This window comes from Staurois parvus, unplaced genomic scaffold (genome assembly GCF_062004578.1).
Source record: "Staurois parvus isolate SC_StPar_1 unplaced genomic scaffold, SC_StPar_1.0 ptg000297l, whole genome shotgun sequence".
In the NCBI taxonomy this organism is placed as follows: domain Eukaryota; kingdom Metazoa; phylum Chordata; class Amphibia; order Anura; family Ranidae; genus Staurois; species Staurois parvus.
In genome coordinates this window covers 4340525-4359597 of record NW_028318093.1, presented here as the reverse complement: position 1 = coordinate 4359597, position 19073 = coordinate 4340525, and positions in this window count along the sequence as shown.

Genomic DNA, 19073 nt, shown 5'->3' with positions numbered 1-19073 from the left:
GTGAGAGCAAAGAAATTGGTCTGGGTAGGAAGGGAATGAAAGTGTCCAGTACTGAGGTAGTTAAAAAAAATAAATATCAAAAAGTCCACACAGGGCTTTTTTTTTTCTAAGAGATTGTCAGGGCTCCCAGGTGTGACCAGAGATGTGTGACTGACGCAGGGAAACGCAGACTTCAGATATGTGATAAACAATGTAATTTATTAACACTAACAATACAACCATAAACGCAGTGCAATACTAAAACATAATACAGTGCAAACAAACCAAACCAACCACCCACAGATAACAGTACAAACAAGCAAGCGTCGTCAGGCAGGCCGGGTCAATATCAATAGGGCAGGTAGGTACAGGGGGAGCAAGCGGAGAATGGTCGGGGTCACAGGCCAGGTTCAGCAGGTAGCAAGCAGCGTAGTACAGAGGGTCAGGCAGAGGGATGGTCAGGGTCACAAGCCAGGGATCAGAACAGGTAGCAAGCAGCGTGGTACAGAGGGTCAGGCAGAGGGATGGTCAGGGTCACAAGCCAGGGATCAGAACAGGGTCAGCAGAGAATCAGACAGGAACAGAGAGCAGGAACAGGATACAGGATGCAGGACAGATACAGGGCCCAGGACAAACACAACACCAAGGCAGAGTCTGCAAGTCTGGCCATCCCTTAAATACACCAGTATCATCAGTTCCAGGTGTTAGCTGGCTGAAAGGTTGAGTCTCTGATTGCTGGGAGCACCCGCTGGCCAGCCCTGGTACTGCAGATCAAAAGGCAGGTGAGTCCCACCATTGCTGGCCAGTCCATTCCTGACAGAGATTTGGTGCAGGAAATCCCCCTTCTAAGTCACCCCTTGTCTCCGCCCCTACCCATTTCCCAGTACCACCTATAGCATTATTCCCTTAAGGGTTGCTTAGTAATTTTTGGGCTCCCTGTCACTCTGGACCTCTTGTTGAAAGCCCAACCTCTACTGACACCACCATGCTCTTGTAACTAAAATAAATCACAATTGTAAAATGGACTCACACACAAGTTAATATAAACCAATATGAAGTTTATATTGGAATTAAAGGTAAGAGCACTACAGTGTCTTCTGCGCGCTTGCTGGGGCCCAGTTGGTATGAAGTTGAGCAGAGGTGTGAAATATAGTTCCTCAGGATAGCAACACAAGGATAGTGACGGAAAAGGGGAAGATTTTTCCTGTTGGTGATATCGAATTAGTGCAGGGTCCCCTTTAAAGCACTAAACATAAAGAAAAGTTTGAAGAAATGAATAGTAACAATTGGTATAAATGTCTATGGACGAAAACAACTCCCTTTCAATATCACAGGCAAAATGAACAATAGTAGGAATCCTGCTTTGTTGAAAAAAGAAAACTTATTGTCTCAGTTGGCACTGCTGTATCCTGGCCTGAAACTGTATGTCCTGCGGTCAGGTTGGACCCCCTTTTGCCTTCAGAACTGCCTTAATTCTTCATGGCATAGATTCAGCAAGGTGTTGGAAACATTCCTCAGACATTTTGGTCCATATTGAAATGAGTTACTGCTGCCTTTCTATCATTTCTAACCGGTGAGTCCATTCTTCTCTGACCTCTGATATCAACAGGGCATTTTCTTCCACATTGCCACTCAATGGATATTTTCTCTTTTTCAGACCATTCTCTGTAAACCCTAGAGATGATTGTCCATGAAAGTCCCAGTAGATCAGCAGTTTTTGAAATACTCAGACCAGCCCATCTAACACCAACAACCATACCATGTTCAAAGTCACTTAAATCCCCTTTCTTCTTCATTTTGATGCTCGGTTTGAACTTCAGCAAGTTGTCTTCACCACGTCTAGATGCCTAAATGCATTGAGTTGCTGCCATGTAATTGGCTGAGTAGCAATTTGTGTTACCAAGCAAATGAACAGGTGTACCTAATAAAGTGGCCGGTGAGTGTATAAAAATTGCAATAGGCACAGAACCACCTCCGTCTCCTATCTGCATTGTTTCTATTAGCATGGCCTGCCCCATCAAACAGCAATAAACTACAAGCCCATCCTGACGTGAACCAGGTGCATATCTTTAACCAATTGCTATGTAGGTGAGGCCCAAATTGGGAACTTTGTAAGGAAAATACTTGCATACAATTTAGTTTCTGTGTTAGTTCTGGGGATGAACTACATGCATAAGCAGAACATTGCAAGCAATTAGGGGGATGTAAGTTGTGGATCAAGTCAACTCTATCGCCAGGCTGTTGAAGGGGAAGCTTTCCCCAAAACGCATTCCTAGTAGTTGAAACCCAATGTAGTGTTTTAGGGTAGGCGGGGACTGTTAACGGACATCAGATAGGAGGAAGGAAAAGACTCGGGAGACATGTTCATTCTGAATGCTGATACTGCTACTGATTCTCATCCAACTCACACAGGTTGCCAGTGGCCTTGTGCTCAAGAATGGAGAACCAGTTCTTCACTACCTACAGTATAAGCAATCTACATGTTTTTTTTTAAATTAGTGCAAACTGTATTTGATATTTCATAAAATGAAGACTGGTTTGACACTATGTCAAAGTGTTCTGCTGTTCTTGCCTGATTTGTATAATAAATACTGAGATATATCATCTGACACTAAATACTAACATTTTTGTTGGACTCTATATGTGAGAAGTTTAGTAGTTGTTTTTTTAATATGTAATTCTATTCAAAACTTGTATGAACTTGGTATTAATGATCGAATAAATTCAGTTTGTGGTAGTACTTTTAATGAGCTGGAGTTGTTCCATAATAATTTTCCTCTCTCAACTGTTAAAGCACCAGAGTCATTTTTGCTTTCAACTCTAGGTCTATTGAATCACTAATAACACCTATTTCCTAAAAATGTAACGCTACTCCCAGAGGAACTACAGGAAAACTGTGGGTTTCCCCACAGTCTTTGCCCCACAGCCAGGCACACAGGCTCATAAAAATGTTACTTCGATGACCAGTCTAGGGGTGTTGTTTTTGTGTTTTTGTTTTTGGAGAACTTGGATAGGGTTGAGGGAATTAAGTGGAATACACCAAAGACAAGAACTATGTACACTTGAGGACTCAAGTATTCTTCAGGACAAGCTATAATAAAGTCTGTGCTTGTAGCAATCAGTAGACTTCAGCCTTAAAGTAGTAGTAATAGTTAACTGTCACTTCCTTTCTTAGAGCCATGAGAGCAGAATCCCTTTAACACTTTCCCGCCTGGCCTATAGCAGATTGGTGGGACACTTCTCCTTCTGAGTGGGCGTCACATGATGTCCTGTCAGAAGGAGCCGCTCACGTGGCCGTAGAGCCGAGCAAACACACAATCTGTCACCAGCTGTGTCCACAGCTGACATAACTCTACAATGACCCGTTGCAAGTATCTTGTGTCCACAGTGACCAATCACAGCAGATCACATGACAATTGTATACAATGGATGGCTTCCTGACATGCCATCCATTGTATACAATTGTGTTGTTAGCTGTGATTGGTCAAAGCAGTCACATGGTACAGACAGGTCCAATCACAGCCCATCTGTATCATGGGATGTGCTTTGCCCAATCACAGCTTATTTTTTTTTTATTACATACTGTCACCAGTCAGTGTCCCCTGATCACCGCCACACCAGTTATATAATAATGCTGTGCTGGACTGGAGACAATATGTGGAAAAAAAAATGTGATTTTTTTTAATTTCTACATTCTCCCAAAAAATTGTAACAAAAAATTGCAACTTCAAAAAAACTCACCATGCCTCTTACTAAATACCTTGGACTGTCTATTTTTCAAAAATGGGTCATTTGGGGGGTATTCCCAAGTGATCCAAATGGCTCTACATCTACACAATCACTTTTACAGGGCTTGGAAGGGAGCCCCCCTCCAGCTGCCTCCTGCCACCATTCCTGGGCTTTCCCATTCCACCAGGGAGCCCAAAGACTGCTAAAACCTGTTGGGCTGGCTGCCACAGAGGAGAAGGAGGAATGGATGTTGTAATGAATGAAAATGGAAGACCAGGATTCCATTAATTCTGGTTTAGGTTTTGAGTTTACCTGCCTGTTACCAGCCAGGGAGACAACCGATCAAACCAATCCAGGTTTGATAAGCTGCCTTGGAGGGAAGAGGAGGGATCAGCGATTGCAACACACATATGAAGTATCACCGTGAACATCAGAGTGATTGCAATATTTCTAGCACCAGAGCTCATGTTTAACTCTAAACTGGTAAACTGTTAAGGCTTTTCAAGTGCCACCTATAGAGATTTTTAGATCCCATAATTTTCCACCATTTCAAAGGCATGCAAAATTTAAAATCCTAATATTAAATCTTTTGTATTTTACATTTTACAAAAAAATGGGTATTATATTGTGTTTATGTGCACTAAAATGCATTTAAAGTGTTACTAAGCCCAAGACCCTGCATTCACACTATCTGGCCTCCCACAGTACACAGAACATGGAAATGCAATTATTTTAGTAAATATAAACTGCTAAATACCTTTTCTCATCAGCAGCTAGAGTCTTGTGACTTCTATCAGTGTCCAGCTGAGCACTGGTTAAATCTTGTAGGAGAAGTTTTCATTTTGCTCTAGGAGGATGCAGAACCCCGACCTCTGTCTGGACAGTGCTGGATGGCCCTGTGCTGATCACATGCACTCTCCCAAGAAAAACAACCTCTCTAGCACTGCACACCAAACTGAGCATATGCAGAGTGTCTCCACACAATATGTCTTATCAGGAGATAAGAGGGGGACACGGGAAGAAGGGGAGGATCAAAGAAGTCAGGATCAAACACCCTGTTTACACAATGCAAAGGATTAACCCTGTAGGTTCCACAGTGAGTATAACACGCATGATTTGCTGCATATACAGACTGCTTTTACTGTTGTGGGTTTAGTAACACTTTAGGTTCTTCCTTAGAATGCATAGCTCAGTTTACAATGCAGCACAGATCTAGTGTGGTGTAATGACTGAACTCCTGGCCTTGTATAGGAGTGAAGCCATTCCCTACAGGCCAATGAAGATGGCAGCATCCCAGCATCTGGAAAAAGCTGGGAAGAAAATGCTTTTTATCATTATCTAAGGTCCTGAAGAAGCGTGTTACCCCACAAAACGTGTCGACCTACAGTTCAGATCTCCAAAGGACTCCAGAGCAGCAGCTCCTTCACCACTATATGTGGGAGATAATGGACAGATTCTACGTTCTATGTTACTAACGTTTTTAATGTAATCATGTTTTTATACCAGTGGAATATAGCATTGTAAAATATTTTTAATAAGGTTGTTATGCGCATATTTGACTCTTGGAGGGGTATTTAAAGTCCCATCATTTGGTGTTTGTTTACAATTATGGTTTCAAAATGGATGATACCCTCCACTGGCATAACCTATCAACAGCACCTACTCCCTGTGTACACTGGTTTTCCATTTTATTTTCTAGGGCCACTGCTTTCATAAAATATATAATGGTTGGGGGTTTTTAGTAATTTTCTAGCAAAAAATGTTAATCTTAACATGTATGTGAAAAATGTCAAAATTGGCCTGGACAACAAGGGGTTAAAAAGACCAGACGATGAAGTTTTACCTGAAAACCGGTAGAATAGGGTAGTGGTCCCAAAAAGAGGGTTCATTTATTTATTTCAATTGGCCATGTACAATTTATATGTCGTTTATAAATCTGCAGGAAGATCAGTCTTTGAAAAAATTCTCAAATTTGCTAAGAGGACCTGCCACCCGAAAGGATTTAATTGGATGATGTCATTAGGCTGCATGAGAGACATTTCCCTGATGTTATCCCTTCCCTGTATATGCAGCAAAGATAGAATATGGCATGACAGGGGTTACTGTTGTCCCTACTGTCCCTCACAGCATGGCCTATACATAATGGACTGCTTCCTTTGCTACCATTCCTGGTATCACCATCACTGTAACACTAGTCTTGTCATTTAAATATTGTCCACAAAGTTGTTGTGGTTGTTTTTTTTTTAAATTAAATTTCCTATCAGCACTGTCATAATCTAATCATGCTATTAAAAGGTACCATAATTAGTGGTGGGCCGGACACCCCCCTGTTCGGTTCACAGTAGAATATTCAAATGAAAAATCGATCGTGAACTTCAAATCGGGACAATTCACTAAGCGGTATCTTTCCACATCCGAGTATGCAGTAAGATACCGCACAGCTACTAAAATATCGTATTAGTTATATTATTAAGTATGCGGTAGTTTAGTAGTGAAAACATTCTTGAACATTTCAGCTGTCAGCGGACGTGCACCCCTCTCCCCCAAATCATAGCAGGCCACATGCCCTCAACATGGGGAGTTGGTGATAGGGACAAGGGCCTCTTCCCCACAACCGTGGCTGGTGGTTGTGGGGGTCTTATTGGAATCTGGAAACCCTCTTTAACAAGGGGGCCCCCAGAATCTGGCCCCCCTCTATGTAAATGAGTATGGGGTACATGGTTCCGCTACTCATTCACAAAAAAAATTTGTAGTGTAAAAAAATGACAGAAGTCTTTGACAAGTCCTCTATTAAAGACAAAACAAAAACAAATCCCCCGAAGTAGATCCAATGTCAACCATGAAGCCTGCCACCACCACCCACCTGAAAAAAAAAATGCTCAGCTGGCTCCTGACAGCTACACTGGCCTGACAGTTCTTAACCACCTCCTACCCGCCATATAGTAATATGACGGATGCAAGGTGGTTCTCTCTTTCTGGAAAGACGTCATATGACGTTCTCTCATTCTAACCGCGCATGCGCGGCTCCCGTAGTGTGCAGTGCGGCGATCGGCGGTGCGCTGTGACACAGCGGATCACCGATCCACAGAAAAAGCTGAAGATGTCGGCTCGGTCATGTGAGCAGCTGTGTCCAATCACAGATGATCACATGTAAACAGGGAAATGCCGGTTATCTGCATTTCACTCCCCACGAGCTGTCACACTGACAGCTCGTGAGGAGAGGAGAACTGGTAATCGGCATTCCTTGGAGGGGATATGTACACAGATCATCAGAGCACTGATGATCAGTGTGCCCTGATGATCTGTGTAGCCCCAGCAGCGCCACCTGTCAGTGTCCATCAGTGCCAGCTCTCAGTGCTCATCCATGCCACCTGCCAGTGCCCATCAGTGCCACATCAGTGTCACATTTCAGTGCCCATCAGTGCCACATCAATGCCACATATCAGTGCCCATCTGAGCTGCCTTTCAGTCTCACCCATCAGTGCCAGTCATTGCCACCTATCAATGCCAGTCAGTGACACCTATCAGTGCTGCCAATCAGTGCCACCTATCCGTGCCAGTCAGTGCCACCTATCAGTGGCAGTCAGTGCTACCTATCAGTGTGCATCAGTGCCACCTATCAGTGCCCGTCAGTGCTGCCTATCAGTGCTGCCTAAGAGTGCCAGTCAGTGCCACCTAACAGTGCCAGTCAGTGCCGCCTATCAGTGCCAGTCAGTGCCGCCTATCAGTGCCACCTATCAGTGCCATATATGAGTGCTGCCTTTCAGTGCCCATCAGTGATGCCTGTCAATGCCATCAGTGCCACCTACCAGTGCCTCCTCATCAGTGCCTATCAGTGCCACCTATCAGTGTCCATCAGTGCCGCCTATCAGTGCCCATCACTGAAGCCTCAATAGCGCACATCAGTGAAGGAGAAAAATCACTTATTTACAAAATTTTATAACAAAAACTAAGAAAAAACGTTTTTTATTTTCAAAATTTTCAGTGGTTTTTGGTTTGTTTAAGAAAAAATAAAAAACCCAGAGGTGATTAAATATGACCAAAATAAAGCTCTATCTGTCACAAAAAAAATAATAAAAATGTTATATGGGTGCAATGTTGCATGACCGCGCAATTGTCATTCAAAGTGCAACAGCACTGAAAGCTGGAAATTGGCCTGGGCAGGAAGGGGGTATAAGTGCCCTGTAGGCTGGTGGTTAAATATCTAAGGAGCGGGGCCACCCAGTGATATCAACTGGGTGACCCTGCTCCCTTGTGACATCATCAGGTGCTGTGATTGGCCAAACATTGCACCTGACCTGTGGTCAGGTGCATTACTTTGGCCAATCAAAATGCACTGTCAGGACGCAGTGCATTGTGGGGCTCCTTTACCGTTCGTGTGTTCGCCAAACACACAGGCGGTCGATGCTTGAGTCAAACATATGTGCTACTTGAAAATCAAGCCTAACTCTAACCATACCTAATCCGAACAGTGAAAAAAATCTCACATATGTAGTATCGTTATACCCAGCAAGAGTAGCAGAATCTATTTTGGGATTCACTTTTCAGATGTTTATTTGTAAAAAATTTTGAAAACCATTTATCATTTTTCTTCCACTTCTCAAGTATGTGCCACTTTGTGTTAGTCTACCATATAAAATCCCAATAAAATACAATTACGTTTTTGGTTGTAACATGACAAAATGTGGAAAATTTCAAGAGGTATGAATACTTTTTCGAAGCACTGTAAGTGTTAAAATTACAACACATTGTATTTACTTTAATTTTCAAAAAAATAGTTAAATAGTTAAATAGGAAAGAATTTTATTTTAAAAAGATTAAACTTTTTTTTTCTTACATATTTGTAACTATCTTAATGTGCCAAGCCCCCCGACCACCAAGGGCAAGTGGTGTACCAACCAGAGAAAGGGAGGGCTGACATTTCACCTCAGGGTGTAGTTCGCAGGCAATAGTGGAAAAGATGAACAGATAGGCGCCAGTCACTTTTAAATGTAAACAAAGGGAGTTTATGAGGTTTCACTCAAACTCCATGGAGAGTGGGTTAGGAAGTTCAGAACACCTCTCCTCAGGGTTGTACTGACCACCAGTCCATTAAGGTGCTTCCAACAGATGAGACCCAATCTACTATGCAGCATTGATCTCCTCCACTACACTGAAAGCACTGCTGTGCCCCTCCCTGAACTTCAAAATACAGGAGAGTCACCAGACTGTACCCTTACTCTATCTTCATCCTCCATGGTCCAGACACCCATCATGGAGTAATGCCTAATCCTCCAACCCACGGCAGCCCCAAAACCCCAGAGAATCCCCAGATCCATAGAATCCAATGTCAAAGGCTGCATCCCAAGCAGGCCCAAAGAAGATACTGAACAAACCATTGCAATGGAGCCCACTACCCAAGCCTCCCAGCTCCCTTCTTCATCCCCTTGACATATTTGTTCTTCCCAGTGTTACTGCAATTTTTCCACACCCACAATTCAGTGCAGCATGCTACTTGCACTGCTATTGGCCACACTCCCTACTCCAGGGGTGTCAAACTGACGGCCCTCCAGCTGTTGCAAAACTACAAGTCCCATCTTGCCTTTGGGAGTCATGCTTGTAACTGTCAATATTGCAATGCCTCATGGGACTTGTAGTTTGGCAACAGCTGGAGGGCTGCCAGTTTGACACCTGTGCCCTACTCCATCCTCAGCCCCACTTCCATTGAGGGGTACAATTTATGCAAATGAATTCATAAGGAGTACCCAAGAGATTTGGAACCACTGTCTTATATTAACCTTTCCTGACAGCTGGAGCTAGTTAAAATGTAAAAAAAAAATAGAAATTATATTGTATGTGTCAGTGATCAGTGTAACATACTGACCACTGTGGCAGAGACACTGTCAGCATCTACTAAACTGATACATCCCAGTTGCAACACCCATTGGAGCATTCCCAGCCAGGGGATATTGTAAGCCAGGGGTGTCAAACTGTTGTGAAACTACAAGTTCCATCATGCCTCTGCCTTTGGGAGTCATGCTTGTAATTGTCAATCTTGCAATGCCTCATGGGACTTGTAGTTTGGCAACAGCTGGAGGGCTGCCAGTTTGACACTTGTGTTGTAAGGCATATAAATGTAACCTAAGTTACATTTCTTAGTTCTTAGATACAATTGTAGAGGGCATAGCTCTTGACCTTATGTGGTTAAAGATTCCAAGCAAAAAGGAAAAGCATTCAGGGAGCTAATAATTCTATCCACCAAACAGATTAGCTGTGCTGAGGTCAGAAAGTTCACTAAAATTACCTTAACCCCTTCACGCCTAAGGGTAAAACAAATCTAAATGCCTAAGCACAATTCTGCAACGTTGACATGTGTTAGTAAAACCGTACATATCATCACAACTACTTTGTACATCCAGGTGAATTATACCTTGTTTTTTTCAGGACAAATTGGGCTTTCATTTGGTGGTAAATGGTAATGGATAGCTCCTAATTTTTTTTTTATTATTAAAGGAAAACTGGGCCAAAATAGTAAAAAAAATCGTTTTTTTTAATTTAACTGTGGTTCTTGTTACGACCATAACCTACCACCAAAGAACAACCCAAAATAAATTCTCCAGTTCTTGACGATCGCAGCGATACCATATATGTGTATGTTATTTGTTGTTTGTACCCGTAGTACAGCCCAGAAACAATAGTGCGCATTTTGTTTTTGTGGTTTTTTTTTTTACACAAAACACACTGTCACTGACACTGACATTAACACTAACTGACACTGATACTAATTTTTTTATATCCTGACCTTTGACCCTGACCTTTGACCCTGACCTTGACTCAAACACTAACCCTGGTACTGAACTAGATCAAACTTTGATCTAGGTATTTTTCTTTATTTTTTATTTTATTTTTTAATATTTATTTATTTATCTTTTTTTTTTTTTGTTTACAAACTTTTTTTTTATCTCTCTGTCAGGAGTTCGAGAGATACAATGCATCTCTCTTCTCCATTCATAGAGAGAGAGAAAACAAGGGGGCCGGGCTGCACAGTGACTGATCACTGTGATAGCCAATCAGAGGCTATCACAGCGATCACGTGACCCGGATTCGGGAGTCCCGGGTCTCGATCGTTAGAACGGGACCCGGGGCTCTCAGTGACACCGCAGTCTCGGTGCTGGGAGTGCGCCGAGCGGCGCGCTCCCAGCACAAAGACAGGTACGCAAATATGCGGCCCCACGGAAAAAAGCCCAGGTCCGTGAGGCCGCATGTTTGTGTTACGTCAGCGTCAAGGGGTTAAAGAACCTCTACAGGAAAAATAATTGGAAATATAATTGGAAAGGACAGCGGTAAGTGTAATGTATTAATTACATGTATCTTCAAACCAGGGGCGGACTGACCATTTGGAAACTCGGGCACTGGGGTCAGTAGGGGGCCCCATGAGATGCCCCTGGTACCTTTTTCATAGGCTTTTTTGAGTTTGGGCAAGGACACAGGGGCCCCATGATCCCCTATTGCCCGGGGGCCCCATGAGCTGTCAGTCCGCCCCTGCTTCAAACATTCTTTTCTGGGAAACAGCTCTCTGAAAACTGACAGGAGAACAGCAGTTCCCATTAGTTCAGAGCTTCTGGTCCAGGAACCCTCTACTTCTGGTCCATGATACTTTCTACATGGAAAGAAATTCAAGTCTAAAGGACTGCCATTTACAGACACTAAGTTTAATAAGAAAAATAGCAAGAACCAGAAGAAGAGAGCACAAGAAGCGGGAACATTGAGCTAGAAGAAACTTCTGCGTTCCCTTCTGTAATAAAAAATGTTGGGTGCAATGACTAAAAACAAGTAATGTACACGCACACAATCAACATGTAGTCATACAGGTACCTTTTAATCAGCATTTAAACCATTACATATTCTACGCATGTGAAAGACATCTACCAAATGAACACCTGCCATGGCACATCATGCATTCACCCAGCACTCCAAGAAATAACAGAATCCAACTGCAATATTCTTGCACTGTCCAAATCTCCACTTTTATTATCACACGACACACAGGAGGATATATATTATAGTCATCACAATCTGTATAATAACACACACCAGTAAGAGTTTGAGCATTACAGCATGAAATAGACACATCATTTGACAGCATCACAGCATAGAATTAATACATTACCAAAGCTATGTGGAAGTGGGAAGGAACAAATCCCATTGGAACCAAACTGCCCAGGGGGTCACAGAAAAGCCGTAGGCACGATCAGTCGATGAGCACATATAGCCTTGGCAAAAATCCCAGCATCAGTGGCCTGGCCACTAAGGGGAGCTTCTACTGGTCTCGCCCAGACTTCCGCCTTATAAACCCATTTTCTGGAAGCTGTCCAATAGTGGACGGCGCCACACCCACCACAGGAGGAGCTAGCAGAAGGTTTCCGCAAGGATAATAGAGTCACGTTCAACCACCATATTCGTTATCTGAAAAGTCACACTTTTGCTTGTTATCTACCCCAAAACCTCTTTTCATCTCCCCCAGACTTAAGGATTTCTAACTTAGATGTCCAGAAGGCAGGTTTTTATCTCCTAATGTGAGGTTACTAGATGTCATAAACACGTTTCATTCCATAAACAAGTTTTTATCTTGCTCTCAGCAGAATATCTTGTGTCTTTGTTCCTTTGACCTAGATAAAGTGACACATTAGTCACCTCTCTTGCCCCTGGCATTTGGGCAACAATGCTTTATTGTAAAAATTACCCAAGAAAAAAAGGATCCAAGGCCAACACATTTCATAGGCATTACACCTTCCAAAGTTTCCTTCCAACGTACAGAGATCTGTATTGGAGGTAAGTGTATTTAACTCATTACTTACCTTCCACTATCATTTCTGAATGATATTTCCATAGGCACTCCATGAATCTGTTTCATCTCCATGAAAACATTCTGTGAAATCCTCCTTCAATAAAAAACCACACACACACACACCTTAATAAAGGAGAGCAGTAGGAGTATACTTCCCAAAGCCAGTGCTGGTAACTTCCTCATTTTTGTGAGTGAGTAGTAAGGAGGGAGCTCCAGCATCACCAGCAGGCGTGCTCCAGGATAACTACTGTATATCACATATAGAGGGAGAGGGTTGGCCTGGATTATAAAGTAATATTGCAGTTTGGCAATGCCTGGTTAAAAAACTGAACTACTCAGTGGGTAAGCTGTTCTCCCTTTTCCTGAATGCATCTCAAAGTTTAATTTCCAATTCTAATTCATTTGTAAGTAACTGTTGCCAGAATAGTGAGCAATTGGTGATGATCAAACTGTTTTGAAAACCATGTGAATTGGCAGATTGGGAATTTTTTTGACTACATTGGACAAATGTATGAAGATGTGAATGTCCAGTTTGCAAATAACCATACAATTCATGAATCACAATTGTCTTAACTCCGGAACTGTAATTCTCTAAAGACAGACAAATATACATGGAAAAATTGATACATTTACAATTCTACTGATTTATTTATCGCCATGGGCAGTGTTCTAAATGATTTATTGCTTGCATGGTCATAAATGTGCAGAACAAGAATGTATTTATAAGGCTATTCTATATAAATGCATTCTCCCTATTCCTACTGACGTATATGTATGCCATTTCATAGACTAACTCATTATAAAATACAATGTTTGCATTTTTCTTATCTCTCTTCTACATCAGTAATAACCTTTCCATCGAAGCAGTGTCAGAGTCCCTATCTGATAAGATAATTTGAACATACAGTCCAAGCAGCTTTGCTGAACATTAATGCACGTCCATTTGGAAGTCCCAGGAGCTTGAGTCTTTTCGAAAGCTTTTAAAGCAGAATAAAAATAAGATTAAACTATTATGAGCTGTGATGCCACAAGAAGTTAACAAACACACAGTTGCCAAGATAATGTCACTCTGAAGGTTTAATCTGTCCTAAGACAGGCATATCTCTCAGTGATGACAGTGGTAGATGAGAGATTTGTCGCCCATGTCTTGAGTGCCATATCACAAAATCCTCTTTAAATGTTTCATTTCTTGCAGACCTGGGTTTTGTAAGAAGTCATAGCCCTATCCCTAGATTTACCTTTTTTGTTTTTAAACCAGACTGCCTCAAATTTGCATTTCTTTTTTTTTTGCCGTTATTCAAGAAGAAAAATATTAGGAAATTAACAATTCATAATTAATAATGGGCATAGATGCCCCACAACTGAATATATTCACCCTTGAGAAGAGGAAAATAAGAGTGGATACGATTACCTTGTATAAATGGCCATACAGACTATTACATTGAAGGTTGCTCAATTTAGGTCACCACAAAAGACAAGCTTCTTACAGCTGAAAAAAAATTAATCTCTACATACTGAAAAGGTTTTTTTTCTTTCACTTTGAGAGCTGTGAAAATGTGAAATTGTCTTTCTGAGGAATTGGATCTAGCAGCCTCAATAGACTGTTTTAAATTTGAAAAAGAGTTGGATGTGTTTCTGATAGCACAATATATAAACAGCTACTTATAAGAACTGTATAGTGGAACGCTGATCCAGAGAGTTTTTTGATTGCTTTGGGGATCAAGAAGAAATTTCTTTCCCTGAAAGAACAAAGTAGATCTCACTTTATAAGAGATTTTTCTCCTTTATCTCTATCAACTGGGGGTTAAGAGCTCATGCAAACAGGGCATAAGAGCTCACAAAGGATCTTGCTGGCACTGGCATTAATATACTGTATATCAGTTGTCAATCAAAAACAAATTTTGGTCATACCATCACCCTTTGGCCCCCTACATATGGCCATAAAGTTCCAGTGGAATGTATGTGCCCGGGGGGGGGGGGGGGGGGTCCACTTCATTCATGACACCACTGACACTAACAAGAGTTTATTTTATTGACAACTGACTCATGCCATTTATAAGTAAATGTTTGGTCAATTTGTATAATTTTATGATCATTAAAGTTTTGTATGATTTAAATGTTATTATGTACTTTCTAGATGGCTAGATTTGATTGAGTCTCTAGGAGATACCTGACATGCTATGTGTCCCAGTCCCAAAGAAGAGGGGTAATCAACGCACGAAATGCGTCTACTTTTGCAGATACGTGTGAACATAGAATATAAGTCTTTTCTGTATCAGTGTTTGGTTTTATGCTTATAATTCCTGCATAATGGGAATATGGTTGTATCTTTTTGTTGAACAGTAAACATTGATGATTTTAATTGATTTGTACTGAGTCAGTCCATCTGGGAGCACAATTAAATTCCCTTTTCTTTTAGTGAATATCAGCATCAATAAGTTTTTTTAATGTCAGGTTTTTAAATGCTTATGTTCAGTATTTTCTTTACCATAGATGATTTTTTATTCTCTTGCACTATGCCTCTGAACTTGTTAGAAACATTGATTAGTCAGTTCCTTAGCACAGTCCCCTACGTCCTTGAATGTTAAAGCCCTCTCTTCTTCTAGGAATGTATAATTACTGTTTATGTTGACTCAGCAACATAAAGGGTAAAGTAAAGGGGAATACTATAGAGTCCTGGTGCTGAACACACAGACTGCAGCCAACCCTCCTACATTCAGCCCACCTTCTACGTTCAGCCTGCAGGCTACTGGCTCCATATACATAGCAGAATGGAAGAGGGGTGCCAGGCACTGGATTGCTGTCTGTGTTTCAGCGCCTGGCACCGAAAGAGAGAGGAGTTATGTCTACCCACAGTACAAGTAAAGTCCCAGCCTGGGGAGAGGGGAGAGAGGCACAGGAGCACGTGATCTCCCAAATGTATACACACCACATACATATGTCATTCAAATGAAGAAGAAACGTTACGGATGAAGCTCAGGCAGATTTCTACTGTTGATGTTCTTGGTAGGGATTTGGCTCTGTATGGCAATACAAAAAACAACTCCACTAAAGATGTATACCTGAACTTGTATGCTTGCAGGAAAATTGACTTGCATGTGAGTTGGCCCTACTGTCACTGAGGCCATTAGAAAGCTAAATGATGGTGCATGATCTCCCAATGGATTCCCCATAATATAGAATAAAGTAGGCAGGAATCTTGTGCTGTTCTAGCCTCTAAGAATTTGATTTAGTGAAGGCTTATAGTCTGTTTTCTTGGCAAGGTAAGTTTTATCTTGCCAGATGATTTTCACCAGTGAATGAGGTAAAGCTCTGTTGACTTCCATAATATTTTCCTTGCACATGATTTCACCTCATTCACTGAACTCAATAAAAAATTCCCTTGAAAGGTGCAATATCCCAAGTAAAGTGAACAGCCTATTTGCCTTTAGTAAATCAACCCCAAAGTGAGATAAAATGTACATAATTCACCCCAGCAGTGCCAACCCAACATTATAGGTTTTGAATATAGTCGTCACAATGATAGCTGGAAAGTCATCATACTGAAATATAGTTCATACAAAAACTTTGTTATTAGCAATGAATAAAATCATTTATGTCCCAGAAGTAAAGAGGAGATTACAACTTACCATTGACATGTTTCAGATCAGCCTAGATTAAAGTTCTACCTGACATTAATCTTCTGATGCAAGTTGAAAGGTACCTGTTCCCTGCCTGGAACTATAACATCTAATTATGCTAAGAAATTCCCAAAGCTTTCCTTAGGTGATTCGTTTTCAAGGAGAAAGAGAGGATAAATGTACAGTTGGCTCCATTCATTGCAATATTATCTCCTTCTACAGCACACATTTCTTTCCCATCAATATTCTTTGTTTCAGAGTTGTGCTGCCAGCCGTGTAGTTAGCTTGTGGGCACCACTATCATCTATCAGAAGGGTGAAAATGAGATCAAGATTGAATTGTGGAAGGCGTAAAAAAATATCTGTCGTTTGAGAAAGTACAGAAGGTTTTTTTTTATTTTTATTTTAATTAGCTGAGAAATGGTATGATATGTCACACTTACAGATTAGTTAAGAACTCCTTCCACTCTAGTCTACTTTCTAATTAAATAGAAATACTGTTTATAGCAATTGATGAAACCACTAAATATATGTAAAATATTCACCTAGGGGTTTATTTATAAATGTTTTCACACAAGTTTTGTAGTTTGTTCATTTAGGAAGTAAATCATTTTTCCAATTAGAAAAGTGTGTGAATCTTCGATAAAAGTTTTGTGGATCCTGTTTGAAAAAACAATTATAAATAGACCCCATGGAACAGTCATTCTGAACCAGGGTTCCATGGAAGGGGTCGCTTGAACTGTGGCTGACTGACCTCCCTTTTGATGATGTCTGCGATGCCACTTGGCAGAGCAGCTGCAGGACACCAATAATGTTAGCTGTCCGCAAGGGTGACATTATGACTACTACTGGCATTCTTTCCACTGGCCACCTATGTAAAGGGCATTTTCCAAATGACCTCCAATAAACTGTGTAGGTTTCCGGGGACCAAAAAAAAATATTTCAAGGGTCCTTCTGGGGTCAAAAGGTTGAAAAGGGCTGCCTGAGAGTATACATGGTATGCTAAATGCAGCTCCCATGTGGCTCCAATCCATATCGTCTTGGCTTTCAGGTGTTTTTTTTTTTTTTAAAGCAGAGGCATTGTGTAAAGGTACTTACAGGCACAGAGGTCCTTGACCACATCCAGTCATTTATATTCAGATAATGTTCAGTTTATATTCAGTTATTGTGTCTGTAGGCCTTCCTCAACAAACCCTGGTGAGTCTTCTTAGGTGGGGGCAGGGGTGGACTGACCATTTGGAAACTCGGGCACTGCCCCGAGGGCCCGGGGTCAGTAGGGGGCCCCATGAGATGCCCCTGGTACCTTTTTCATAGGCTTTTTTGAGTTTGGGCAATGACACAGGGGCCCCATGATCCCCTATTGCCCGGGGGCCCCATGAGTTGTCAGTCCGCCCCTGAGTGGGGGGTGGATTTGAAGCAATGAAATTTTCCAGCTGATTGCTACAGCTTACCCCAACATAGGCTGCCACCAGCTTTTCTTTCCACAGAAACAAGCATGAGGAGCACATGCAAGTTTTTACTTTCAATATATCTTTATTTTGATAAAGAATAAAACCGTACAGAAACACATACACAATAATTATAGTGGTGCAGTTTTGTTTTGTTTTTTTGCATAGTCATGTTCAATAATTGGAATGAACAAGGTTATGAGTTTAGCAGTAATAACCATAATAAGAAATGCAGGAGAGACTGAACATGCAAGTTTTTACAGTGCTTGTTAAAGCTGTAAAAATACAACTATTGGATCATGCATATCAGAAATTTAAAGCTGTACTCTGATCACAGAAAATAAATGCATTTCCTCTTACCTCAACACCTACCACTGTTTTCTACAGCTCTTATTTACAAAAGGTTAACGTAAAACTAAAATGTTTTACCTGAAACAGTGGTCACGGGAAGGCCGGGTCACAAATATACTCTTCTGGTCTGTAGTGTGGGAGGGTCCTTCTTACAGTGCCTTTGTTCCTTCCTGGTGACCTGGATGCTGCCCAACACCTGTCAGAAGCACCCATCAAATGGTCCCCACAGGATCCTCAGAAGGTTTCTGTAGGGTCCTGCGGTCTTAAAGAAAAGACATCATGATGTTACAAGCAGGGGCGGACTGACCATCTGGGAACTTGGGCACTGCCCGAGGGCCCGGGGGCAGTAGGGGGCCCCATGAGATGCCCCTGGTACCTTTTATAGGCTTTTTTGGGCGTGATTTGAGTGTGGGTGAGGACACAGGGGCCCCATGATCCTCTATTGCCCGGGGACCCCATGAGTTGTCAGTCCGCCCCTGGTTACAAGATAGATTGATCACTACATATAGAGCAGCTAGTAATCAAATTACATAGTTAGTCTGGCTGAAAAAAGACAAAAGTCCATCCAGTTCAACCATAAAAAAAAAAAAAGTTATAATCCTGTACCCACAGTTGATTGCACTACCAAAGCAGATATCACCAAGGATAACTTGACAGCAGATTCAGGTTGTGATTCTGGGTCTTAGAAATTGTGTTTTTAAAGAAAATAATGAATGGTTTGAAGGGTGGGAAACATTTTTTTTGCTGGTGTTTGACTTTCATGTAAATCCGTGACCAGGGTAGAGGCATTTACATTATTATTTGCAAGCAATTAATAAAATTGAAAACATGTCCTTACCAACCACTCTATCAACAGGCACTTTCATCTTTCAAGTGCACAACAGAAGAACTAAAGTTGTAAATGTTGGCTCTCTCAGCTGCTCGGCTCACCCTGCTCACATGCCAGTAGTGACTTTTCAGCCTTACAGATTTCTAATCTCTGTAAAAAAAATTACATTTTCTACTTTCTGCTATAAAAAATATCCAATAAACTCCAATTTAGTCATAAATTTAGGCCAAAATGTATTCTGCTACATGTCTTTGGTAAAAAAAATCCCAATAAGTGTATATTCATCACAAA